This window comes from Dermacentor albipictus, chromosome 4 (assembly GCF_038994185.2).
Source record: "Dermacentor albipictus isolate Rhodes 1998 colony chromosome 4, USDA_Dalb.pri_finalv2, whole genome shotgun sequence".
In the NCBI taxonomy this organism is placed as follows: Eukaryota; Metazoa; Arthropoda; class Arachnida; order Ixodida; family Ixodidae; genus Dermacentor; species Dermacentor albipictus.
The window spans coordinates 11,295,896-11,309,199 of NC_091824.1; the positions used below are offsets into that span (position 1 = coordinate 11,295,896).

Consider the following 13,304-nt stretch of genomic DNA (forward strand, 5'->3'; position numbering starts at 1 on the left):
TCAAACCACAACAGCATTTTTATTGCACTTCGCAACTACTTCGAACCAGCAGACCTGTTGCCCAGGCCGCTGGCTGCTTCATCCACATTGTTGATCTACAACAGCTCATCCTCACAGCTACTTCCGGCCGTCTGCCGATGTCGCAAGCATCACACTGAAGCACCACTTTTTGACACTTGTTGTTTTGACAAGCACGCTATGTGTGTCTCTTTCCTCAATTGTCCTGCTCATTGGTATGTGCAATTTTACCAGTGTCTGTTCAGCGTTTCCATTTTGTGAGCAGATAAACTCTGTCCAGCAGCAGGCATATAACTCAAATTAAGGCCTGTCACACACAGCGAAACAGTCAGAAAAGAAAAGTTGGCATGTGTCTCAGCCGCGGCGGCTCATGGCTGTAAGCGTGACTGAGCGCATACGCAGCCGCGCACCCTACTTTAGAGGTAATCTGCAGCATGTGCAAAGAGTGCGCGTGGCACCATGTAAGCTGCTTTACTGCGTGTTTAGTATTGGAGGTTGTATAATCTTGAGTTTCTGTGACCCATTGGAGCGAGAGACAGACAAAGCAGTCGGTCCCCACTGCTGGCACTTTTCCTGATAGTGTTCTCCCAACGCAGGCGATGCTATCAGTCGTGGGGGCGGAGTGCACACGAAAATGTGGTTGGCGTAATTCATACCGCTGAGAAAATATTGTCGACGTACGTGGCATGACACTGTACCTTTCGTTGCCGGCTCCCAAATTTAACAAAATGAATTGTTTTCTCATTTATATTCACTTTCTACTATTGCCTGATAATTCGGAAAATTCTGCGGCCCCTTTCTGTGTAAGATAATTCGATTGGCGACTGTATTTGCAGGAAAGGTCGAATTTCACTGGAACAGAATTTCGATATAACGAAGCAAATTGCCACTTTTGCCGACCTTGTTATATCAAGCTTTAACTGTAATTTCCTTAAGCACAGTAGTGCCTGCTTACTTTGTGGAATATATGACAGAGTTCGTGTATGGTGGTCATTTAACCACATTTGATTCGATGAGTGTGGTTTTCAAGTATAGTTAAACCTCGATATAACCAAATGGATAATGCTGGCAGAAGGGTGGAAATCTCGGCCAGTTGATATGTATTTGAAGGAAAAAACCAGTCAAAAACACAAAGGACTAGAGGAGAGGCTCACACCACAACGACTGGACTATCAACTGAGCTTTATTAGAATCGGTGTAGTCCCAGCAAGGCCAGCAGAGCATGCGCAACTGCATCAATGCTAATCACAGAGCATGAAAAGACAAGAATCGCTTCTATCGTGACTGACCTAGAAATGCAAATTCTTTTTCAAGTAAGCACACCGAGGTTGCACTAACGCAGTCATCGCCTAATGAACTGATGTAGTACGCTTCCAGGATTTCTCGCTCTTCTTTGCCCTTGCCCCTACAGAGAATCGTTACATTGCTGAACAAAGGGTAACAACCACATTCATTGCAATGGCGAGGCAAGTTTGCACCGTTATCTGACCCCAGGGAGGAGTGGTGCTCACGCAGGCGGTCATTAATACATCGACCAGTTTGGCCTATGTAAAATCTTTCGCACGTGAGAGGGAACTTATAGACAACCCTTGCAGCACATGCCGTAAAACGGTTTTCATGCTGCGTTGTGCAAACGTGGTTCCTTGCCCTGCCTCGAGAAATGCGCGAGCACAGACCCGAAAGCTTACAAGGGGCAGAAAACACAACACTTACTCCCTGCTTGGTGGCCTTCTTGGTGGCAACCTTCTTGATGTTGTGGCTCACTTTATGCACATACGGCATAACTTCAAGTTTCCTACATTCAGTTGCCCCACCATCTACCAGTTTCGTACGTTCCTTCTTAAGCCTCTAAAGCAGCGATTCAGCCACCACTTTCAAAAGAGGCGGAGAGAACCCTGCGGCTTCTAAACGTTGGAATTGTGCGTCAAAGCTACTTTTAATAGCGTGGTGACAGCTTCTTTCGAGTGCATTGCGGAAACAATTCATTGCAGTCCCTCTTTTTACAATCTTTGAATGTGCAGATCCAAATGGTAAAAGAGCTTTCTTGCCCCTAGGTGAAAACATCCAGCACAAATGCCCGTCATCAAAGAATGTTAGTTGCAGTTCTAGGAACCTGATGTAATGATTGCTAGGAAGTTCATGAGTGAAATTAAGAGTGCGTGAAGAAGCTTTGAAAGCAGTCAATACATCGTCTACTGCTGCGGGCAGAGTGTCATTTGGTAAAAGCTCTAAAGGTACTAAAAAATCATCCACATACCTAAAAACTTTGCATACACGCTTGCTTAGAAGGAAGCCTTGAAGTTTCCTGTCAAATTTTGCTAAAAATATCTGGGAAAGCACTGGGGCAACACTAGAGCCAATACATATTCCTTTTTTCTGAAGGAACTAGGAGCCTTTGAATTCAGCAACAGTGGATGACAGATAAAAGGATAAGAGCTCTAGAAAGGCATCCACCGAGATACTACATGCATTCTGGAAGTTTACAGCACTACAGTGATCAATAAGTTCACGCACAGCTACAAAGAGTTCATCGTAGGGAATGCTGTGGAAGAGGTCTTCAATGTCAACTGAAAAGGCCATGTTGGCACCAGGGATCCCACTATTAAGGACCTGTACCAACGCTGCCGAGCTAGCCACGCTGAATGGATCCTGCACTGGGAGGGCCGTCAACTGTCGCTGAAGAAACTCACTCACTAACTTCCGCCATGAACCTGTCTCCGTGATGATGGCTCTCAGAGGGCAACCCACCCTGTGTGTTTTTGCTGAAAAGAACACTTGCAGGCAGTTCCCCTTGCAATTCATGACACTTCGCGAAAGTTTTTCCAAGTTTTTTCTTTCAGGAGCTTCATGTCTTTTCATGCTCTGTGATTAGCGTTGATGCAGTTGTGCATGCTCTGCTGGCCTTGCTGGGACTACACCGATTCTAATAAAGCTCAGTTGATAGTCCAGTCGTTGTGGTGTGAACCTCTCCTCTTGTCCTTTGTGTTTTTGACTGGTTTTTTCGTTCAAATAAAGCTAGCAGTTTGCTTCGTTACATTGAAATTTCATTTGATTGAAATTCAATATTTTATGCAAATAAGTACTGTCACCAATAACTTTTTGCGTGGAAGGGACTGCAATATTTTCCGAATCGGAAAAGGCAAATTTGAATGTGAAAAGAAATCATTGTTGAATTTAAGATTGGGTGACAAAATATGCTCCCCAGCATCAAGGAGCAAATGCTTAGTCTGCCTCTTGCTTCAATGCATCTCTGACATTCGAGATTACGCAACCTCCAGCACTCAACGCGTGGGAGGATAGCGCATAATGCCACGCCATCTCGGCACGCCAGCTCTTTGCACACGCGGCAGATTGCTGTATTTATTCGAATCTAACATGAACTCTTTTTCTGATTAACGAGTCCGAAAATTTCGTGCGTGATAGAATCAAGTTCGACCCTAAATCTACAGTACTATATCGCCATCAACATTTCAACATGGCTGTCTCATACACACTTTGAGCCCAGCATCCGTAGCTTCCTCCATGTGTGTAGTACACTTAGGTTAGTCTACCTTCTGTCTTCCCATTTTCTGCATTTGCTCTAGGGCTACTTTTTTTTACCTACACTTCGTGCAGGCTCATGTAAACGAGTGTAGTGCCAAGCAGAGGCTATGACGTTATGTACTGCACTTGTCACCCTGGGCTGTAGCCAACAGCCCAATCGGAGCAGACAGCGTTTTCTGCATCGGCAGACGAAAGTGCCTGACTTCACACTTACTGACTGCGTATATGCCCTTTCCTGAAACTAAACACCAATGTACGAGTTTCCTTTTATCAACAAATCTAGACATACTGCAGTGAAATACATTGTCAGATGGTCGCTCTTGGTCGTGCGGTACGCTCTTTGAGAGCTGCATACTTCTTTTTGTAACTACTAGATAGAAAGAGCTACAGGTTTATTTTTGATGCAATGGTACATCCGAGGATTTGGGCTGTGCACAAGTCACCTCTGTGCCGGCACCATTTTGAGCAAAATGTTCACAACCGCTTAAAGGCCACATGTGATCAAAATTGTGAAAGAAAAGTGCGGCCCTTGCACAAGTCTAAACCGTATGTCTCACATCCACTGGTCATTCCGCTGGACATCCTCAGTCCTCAGTTTCCCCTCATGTTTTTAAAGCGAAGCTTCATCTGGCTAGGCAAAACGAAAATATGAGCGCCGTCGTCTTCTTCCACAGGTAGCTTGTTGGTGCCCCTCGGTGCAGCCGCGCGACGCGCTCATGCCACTACTCCCGAGTTCATCGTTGTCTTCTTCCACAGCTGGCTCCATTGCCACTCATCATTCCAGCATAGAATTTAACTTCTCATCTGTCGTCGTTATGGCATGGCCGCATTTACAGGGGTATGAGCCATTGCTAAGGGATATGAGCCATTCATTGTTTTACGTGATGTACAGATTGAATTTCGAAGCAATTTAATTTTGAAGAATCACAAGAGTCAGTGGTGGGCGGATGTTGCTAACCACGCCGCCGAGTAAACTCGATACATCTAACTTAAGCGACAACAGCGGACTGCGGGCATACCGTCACGGACGTCATTCTCTCTGTCACAGCCGAACATGTGTTCAACCTCATTAAGGAACACAAAGATATAACTAATAATTGAGAAAGACTTTAATGCATCGTAGGGATTAACATAGTGATAAACACCGGGGCTGCACGTATCAGCTTCGTTGGTTAACCATCTGTACGGAGTGCTTGGGCGGTAAACTTTTTGGTTTGTTGGCCTCTTAGTTTTGGTGTACAGTTAAACCTCTATGTAATGAACTTCAGTATAATGAAATTCTTAATACAATGAAGTATTTAGCCTTTTATAAGTTCTTGTTTATAGAAAATGCATTTTAAACCTCAATATCATGAAGTGTGTTTATATTGTCACAGTCGGTAATGTGTGAAGAAGAGGACTATGATGGTGGCCTGAGAGACGATGAGGAAGAGAGTAGTTTTTTTATCGCTGCTCTACGCTTGTTAGCCCAACCATTAAAAGCCATCTGTAAATAGACGCACGCTTCTTCCTTCCCGTATCATCATTGGTGGACGTGCGGGGTAATCACTTGCACAAGACGGAGCTCCGCAGCGGACGTAACCTGGCCACCATATCATCCGAAGGAGAGAGTTCAACCACGGCCCCGTCGTCGCCACCGACGGTCATCCTGGCCCAGCCTCGCGACTCTGGCATGTTTTCCGGGATCGACAACGTTGACGTCGATGGCTGGTTGCAGAATTACGAACGGGTCAGCGCACACAACAGGTGGGACAACACGCTTATGCTGGCCAATATAATATTCTACCTCAAGAAAACGGCACGGGTCTGGTTAGAAACACACGAAGAAGAGATTACGAGTTGGGACCAGTGCAAGCAGAAGCTTAGAGATTTGTTCGGCAAGCCCGTCGGCGGCCAATGTGCTGCGATGAAGGACCTTGGGACCTGTGTACAGACGTCCACTGAATCTTACGTTGCGTATATCCAGGACGTCCTCGCCCTTTGCCGCAAAGTGGATAACAATATGGCAGAGGCAGACAAGGTCAGCCACGTTTTAAAAGGCATCGCGGACGACGGGTTTAACCTGCTTGTTTACAAGAACGTAACGACGGTCAATGAGATCATTAACGAATGTAGCCGCTTTGAAGACGCGAAGAGTTGCCGCATAGTTCAACAGTTTACACGGCTACCCAATACCGCAGCTTCATCGACTTGCGAAGACATTTGTCCACCGCATGAGCCCACTCCTGCGAGAACGTCGCGCGTATCGTTCGGCGAGAAATCGAAGCAGCATCTCTTGCCACGCCAGTGACGCAGAGCTTTGACGATTTCAGGCCGCTTGTGTCTCTCATTCAGTCGGTAATTCGCCAAGAACTGGCTAATGTGGGTCTTCCGTCCATCTGCTCCTGACTTTGCTTCATCTGCTGCCTCTGCCCCTGTTCATTGGAGCCAATACGTTCCATATCCGGGCTATCGCAACTCGGCCGAATGGCACACACATGACGATAGACCCATCTGCTTTTACTGTGGACGTGTGGGACACATCTCTTGCCACTGTCGAAGTTCCTGGCCAGCCCACTCTCGACCAAGCTTTCCCGCCTACCGCCGCTCCCCACTGAATCCTCGCCCGCCATCACTCGACACCGAGGTCGAAGACGCACCTGACAAGGCTCAAGCCACTGCGACCAGCCGATCGCCATCACCAGACAGTCGCCGCTCCCGTTCGCCCCAGCTGCGTCGCTCTCCATCCCCAGCTTACCGTCGCCGCTCTCCGACGGGAAACTAACTGGGGCAGCTCCTGGAGGTGACGCTGCTCTAGAACACCCGCCTGAAATTCCTCTGCTGACCCTGCCTACGAATCGGAACCTTCTGGACGTGGATGGTTTGCCCGTTACAGCACTCATTGACACTGGAGCCCAAATTTCCATCACGAGTGCGGAGCTTCGAACACGCTTAAAGAAAGTACTGACTCCTGCTCCGACTCGACTCACCAGGTCGCCGACGGTGGAACTCCGGTTGTGCTTGGAATGTGTACTGCTCGTGTCAGTGTCGCCGGTCGCCACACATCCGTTTTGTTTAGTGTGCTCGAACGTTGCCCTCACAATGTGATCCTCGGACTCGACTTTCTGGCCGCCCATTCTGCTCTGATTGACTGTTCCGCCGGCGTTGTACAACTTGACCTACCCCTACCTGTTCCCATTGACCTTCCTGCGCAAGCTCCAACTCAGCTTTGTTCTGCGGATTTTATACGCCTGCCATCTCTTGCAGCAACCTGCATCCCTGTCGTAGCCTGCCCACCTGTACCTGACGGAGACTACGTCCTTACTCCCATGACTTCAGTCCTGCTTTCTCACAATGTCTCCTTTCCGCACACCATCGTTTCTGTTGCGGACAATCAGACTTGTCTTCCCATCCTAAATTTCGGACAGTGCCCACAAATAGTTCCTCGAGGCATGTCTCTTGCCACATTGTCACCAACGCACGAGTGCCACATTTCCGCTCTATCTGTTGCGCTGTCTTCGATCAATGCTCATTCTCCGCCTTCTACATCAGCCTCGACCGACGACTTTACAAAGATGATTGCACCGGACCTCTCAACCCAACAAGCCGCAGAGCTCCGTTGCCTCCTCGAGTCCTACTCCGACATTTTCAACCTGAACGATCGCCCTTTGTGTCAAACTACGGTCGTGAAGCATCGTATAAATACCGGCGATGCAGCACCTGTTCGCCGACGCCTATACCGGATGTCGCCTTCTGAGCGACACATTATCCAGAGCGAGGTTGACAAGATGCTTGCCAAAGGCATTATTGAATACTCTTCCAGCCCATGGGCGTCCCCTGTTGTTCTCGTCAAAAAGAAGGATAACAGCTGGCAATTCTGCGTTGACTCTCGTCATCTAAACATGATCACCAAGAAAGATGTATATACACTTCCCCTGGATTGTCTCCATGGTGCCACTTATTTTTCATCTATAGACCTTCGCTCTGGATATTGGCAAATTGCCGTGTATGAAATGGACCGTGAAAAGACCGCATTCGTCACACCAGACGGCCTATATCAGTTCCGGGTAATGCCTTTTGGCTTGTGCAATGTCCCGGCGACCTTTGAACGGATGATGGACATGCTCTTGCGTGGTTTGAAGTGGTCCATCTGTTTGTGCTACTTGGATGACGTCATCGTATTCTCTTCAACTTTTTCGACTCATTTTGAAAAACTTTCATCTGTTCTTTCTGTTTTTCGCATCGCTGGCTTGCAGCTCAACTCATCCAAGTGGCACTTCGGTCACTGTCAAATAACCATGCTCGGACACCTCGTCGATTCGTCAGGCATTCGCTCCGACCCCGCTGAAGTTCATGCTGCGCTGAATTTCCCTGTACCAACTTGTGCCAAAAATGTTTGCAGCTTTATTGGCCTTTGCTCATACTTCCGCAGGTTTGTGGAAAATTTCGCCCATGTTGCCCGCCCTCTGACTGACCTCCTGAAAAAAGACGTTCCTTTCTATTGGGGCTTTGAACAAGTGTCTGCTTTCCCGCAGCTCATCACGCTGCTCACCACACCTCCTGCTCTCGCCCATTTTGACGCCACCGCTCCAACAGAAATCCGCACTGACGCCAGTGGCTACGGCATCGGCGCAGTTTTAACTCAACGCCAATGTGGGCACAACCACGTTATCGCCTACGCCAGCCGCCTTCTCCCTCCAGCCGAGCGCAATTACTCGATTACTGAGCGCGAGTGTCTCGCCCTCATTTGGGCGGTGGGCAAATTCCGACCCTACATATACGGTCGACCATTTACAGTTACAACTGATCACCACGCCCTTTGCTGGCTTTCTTTCCTCAAGGATCCCACCGGACGCCTCGGTCGCTGGGCCCTACGGCTGCAGGAATACACATACACTGTGGTCTACAAGTCGGGTCGTCTACATCAGGACGCCGACTGCCTGTCTCGTCATCCCGTCGATGTACCGGACGGCTTAGTGGATGTCGCACCGATCTACGTTCTTTCGCTGTCTGCCTTGCAAGACATTGGCGCTGAACAATGACGCGATGAGTTGTTACGCCCCATTATCGAACGCCTGCTCTCTGATCCGTCTGACCCATCCCTTCACATGTTCGTACTACAAAATGGCATCCTGTATCGCTGCAACATGCACCCCGACGGGCCCGAGCTCCTAATCGTCATTCCGTCTCATCTGCGACAGACTGTACTGCAGCAACTGCACGACGTTCCCACCGCTCGACACCTTGGCGTTACGTGGACCTATGACCGAATTCGGCGACGGTTTTTCCGGCCCCGTCTCAACCGCTCCGTTCGGCACTATGTTGCCGCATGCGAGTCGTGCCAACGCCGGAAAAGACCAGCTGCGCCTCCTGCCGGACTGCTGCAGCCTTTGGATATACCGGCCGACCCTTTTTTCGCGTTGGCGTTGATCTTCTCGGACCATTCCCTATATCGAATGACGGAAATAGGTGGATTGCTGCCGCTACGGACTATACAACTCGCTATGCCATTACTAGAGCCCTACCGACCAGCTGCGCTACAGATGTCACTGATTTCTTGCTTCACGACGTTATCTTGCACCACGGTGCGCCTCGTCAACTTCTCACCGATCGCGGCAGATACTTTCTTTCCAAAGTCATAGATGACCTACTTCGATCATGTGCTACTAAACACAAACTTACTAACGCTTACCATCCTCAAACTAATGGTCTTACCGAACGCCTGAACCGTACATTAACTGACATGCTAGCAATGTGTGTTTCCTCCGATCATCGCGACTGGGACATTGCTCTACCATTTGTCACGTTCACCTACAATTCCTCGCGCCACGACACAGCTGGATATTCACCCTTCCATCTCCTCTTCGGCCGTGAGCCGACTTTGCCTTTCGAGACTCTCCTTTCGACCACACTCGACTCGCCGACAGAGTATACTCGGGATGTCATAGCCACAGCGACCCAAGCACGCCAGATTGCCCGCATTAGTCTTTCTGCTTCACAGACACGCCAGAAGTGCCGTTACGACCAGCACCATCACGACGTGCGTTACGAACCAGGTGCTCTTGTGCTAGTCTGGTATCCAACTCAGCGTGTTGGTCTTTCAGAGAAATTCCTCTCGTGATACTATGGCCCTTACCGCATCCTTCGCCAGGTGACCTCTGTCACATATGAAGTGTCTCCGCTGGATACCACGGTGCCTTCACCTCTCTCTGACATCATCCACGTCAGCAGTCTCAAACCTTACCTTTCTCGGACAGATGAACCGCACCAATAAGGTGCTTTTTCCGACGGGGGTGATGTCACAGTCGGTAATGTGTGAAGAAGAGGACTATGATGGTGGCCTGAGAGACGATGAGGAAGAGAGTAGTTTTTTATCGCTGCTCTACGCTTGTTGGCCCAACCATTAAAAGCCATCTGTAAATAGACACACGCTTCTTCTTTCCTGTAACAATATGTGATTTCAGTACAACGAAATTTCGCTGCCATTGTGAAGGAATGCTGAGATAATACTATACACTAACACAGATATACACTAACACAGATGGTCAGATGGTTGAATTACAAGTGGTTGCTTGCACATGCACCTCTCAAGTTGCGTCCTGCACGACCAAGAGCAACCATCAATCGGAGTAGGGTCAGGCTCTGTATAAAGTGCAAGTGCGATAAGATCCTGTTGAGCTCCATGTGCTGCATGTTATGGGTGCCAGTGTGTGAGGGTGAGCCGAGACTAATGGTGGCCCAATGAGCGCAGTCTTTCTGCGTGAGCAAGGGGAAAGGGAGGAGGGAAGCGAGCAGGGCAAGGAAGGGGGAACGAGTGGGGGGAAGGTTGCCGCTCATCTACTTTTCTAGTGCGGCCGTGGCACATACGTAGCTCATTCACACTGTTTTATAGGTAGTCCACCGCATGTGCAAACATTGGGTGTGCCGAGGTGGCATGGCATCATGTGTGCTGTCTTTCTGTGCATGTAGTACTTGAGGCTGCATAATCACAAGTTTCAGACGCATTGAAGTGAGAGGCAGACGAAGCAATCACTCCCCGCTCACCTAGCTTCTCATTATGGCATCGTTGCACTTAGGGTGATACTACCAGCTGCAGGGGCAGAGTGGACACGAAAGCATGGCTGGCTTCGTTTCACACTGCCGATGTCAACATAATTCCAACCCTCAAATTCAACAAAATTGTTTTTGTATCATTAAAGTGTGCCTTTTCTGATTGCCCAATAATTCGGAAAATTTTGCAGCCCCTTTGTAACAAAAATTTATCGGCAAGTTTACTTATTTGCATAAAAGGTTGAATTTCAATATAACCAAGAAAATTGCTGGATTACTGACTTTGTTATATTGAGGTTGAACTTAACTGGTAATTAAGTTGCAGGTATTTTGCAGAATTTCATGGTATGAATGACAAATAATTGCTAACACAGCGCACACTTGAGGGTTAATTAAGGGAAAATAAGACATCTACCTAATCGTAGCAATTGCTACAAAGGAAACCCATACGGGTTCCTCGAAAGAAAAGCCTCGCAGTTGAAGAACAATTCATCTGGGTCCGTGACTCGAAGCCGGGACCACCGCCTTGCAGGGGCAGCCGCTCTACCGTCTGAGCTAACCAGGTGGCTTGCAGATGGCAGGGCGAAGTTGAATTTGTCAACAACTCAAAACAAAGACAAGGGTTTGACGTAATAGTTCTGCGGAAACCCGCAAGAAGGAGTGAAGTAATTATTTAAGAGAAAATTAAACATCCACCCAATCGGAGCAACTGCTACAAAGGAAACCCATACAGGTTCCTTGAAATAAAAGCCTCGCAGTTGAAGAAGAATTCATCCGGGTCTGGGACTCGAAGCCAGGACCACTGCCTTGCAGGGGCAGCCGCACTACCGTGTGAGCCAACCAGGTGGCTTTTTACCAGGTGGCTTTTTACCCATCGTGATCTTTTTGGGTGAAGGGAACTGGTCAATAAACCCACACATGCTACCTGAAGGCATCAGTGTTGCCGAATTCGAGACCATCGTTATGTAACGAAAGAGAAGAAAGGGGTTTAACCGAGGGAGCTGATTTTTATTAATCATATCATAAGAAGCCAACAAAGACACCAAGGACAACATAGGGCAAATTACTTGTACTTACTCATTGAATGAAAGGGACACCAAAGAAAAACAATAAGTCGATGTGGACTGTTTAAATATCATTCATGAAACCTGGCAAAACTTGTTTTATGCCAAGAAAGGACTTATATTACGAGAAAATTGCGTCTGAAGGGTTTGAATGCCTTTTTCGAAATTCCAATCTCCCACCGCCCAAAACTGGGGGGAGTGGTGACGTTGCATATGCAATCACCACCCTTTGCTGCCGTTGGTGAGTAAAAGGGAGCCCGACAGACGGCAGCATCGAGCCAAGACAGAGTGGTGGATTCGCCACTGCAGCTGCTTTTTGGTCAAGTGGCGTAGATCGTTTGGGCATCGCACAACATAACATGGAAGTTGAATTCTCTGCTGCATGGTGTTTGTGTGAGTTTCACAAGCCAGCAAAACCAGCGCAGCACTACACGATTCCGAAACTGCTGAAACACGAAAGCATGGGCGGTGAGGAGTCGAATTAAAACGAAATCTTTTGACCGCCTGCGTCCTGCCAAGGGTAATTTCAATGAGTTATTCTTTCAAAAAATGAAATAGAACTGGATAAGTAGCATTTTATTTCATCTTGTAATACAAACAATGAAGTTTTTTTTGCAACTAGTGGTTGAGTACTAATGACAGAATTTTAATGTGGAGTGCTTTCATCATCGGGCAAGTGCTTGAATGTCCTAAGAGAGTCTTTAATCATGTCCTGCATTTGCCTAAGTTTCTTGATTACTGAAACCCTGTTCACGATAATATTGACACCTCAGAGATTTTCAAGCACTAATCTATCACTTTTGCTTGACTTAATATTTGTGTTTAGTGTCCCTTTAAAGAAATGATAAATTAATAGCAATGGAAGAGGATGAAAAAGCAACTTGCCACAGGTGGGGAACAATCCCATATCTTCGCATTGCGCGTGCGATGCTCTAACCAATTGAGCTACAGCGGTGCCGTTTTTCCATCAGCTTTCTTGGGTATTTATGTTTTTACTACTAGAACTAACCTTGGGATTGTTAGCCAGCGGCACCACCCACAATCCTTGGCAGCGTATGTGGAACATCCTTTCTGCCGCAGGCGTCACATACACGATCTCTTTGGGTGAAGGCACCTTCACCCAAAGATCACGAAGAGATCACGTTTGTGATGCCTGTGGCAGAAAGGATGGTCCACATATGCTGCCAAGGTTTGTGGGTGGTGGCGCTGGCTAACAATTCCAAGGTTAGTTCTAGTAGTAAAAACATAAATACCCAAGAAAGTAGATGGGAAAACGGTGCTGCGGTAGCTCAATTGGTTAGAGCATAGCACGCGTAATGCGAAGACGTGAGATCAATCCCCATCTGCTGCAAGTTGTTTTTACATCCACTTCCATTGCCATTAATTTATTGTTTCTGTAATTAAGTTATTAAGTACATGTAATTTGCCCTATGTTGTCCTTGGTGTCTTTGTTTGTTGGCTTTTATACAATATTCGGGCACCTTAAAATTCGGGCACCTCGATTAACCCCCTTTCTTCTCGTCCATTTCCCTTAATTAGCTAGTTCTCTCCAGATTGCGGGTTTCCACAGAACTGTTGGGTCAGGCACCTGACGGTTAGTATACCAGTGTGGTGCCAAGCTGCTGCTGTTGCTGTTACAACACTGTGCAG

General features: G+C 47.7%; 1 protein-coding gene across 2 annotated transcripts in view; it reads left to right on the forward strand.

Moving 5' to 3' along the window:
• Positions 1-13,304, forward strand: part of pyd (zonula occludens-like protein polychaetoid) — a 448,973-nt gene that overhangs the window by 216,244 nt on the left and 219,425 nt on the right. The window lies entirely within an intron of this gene.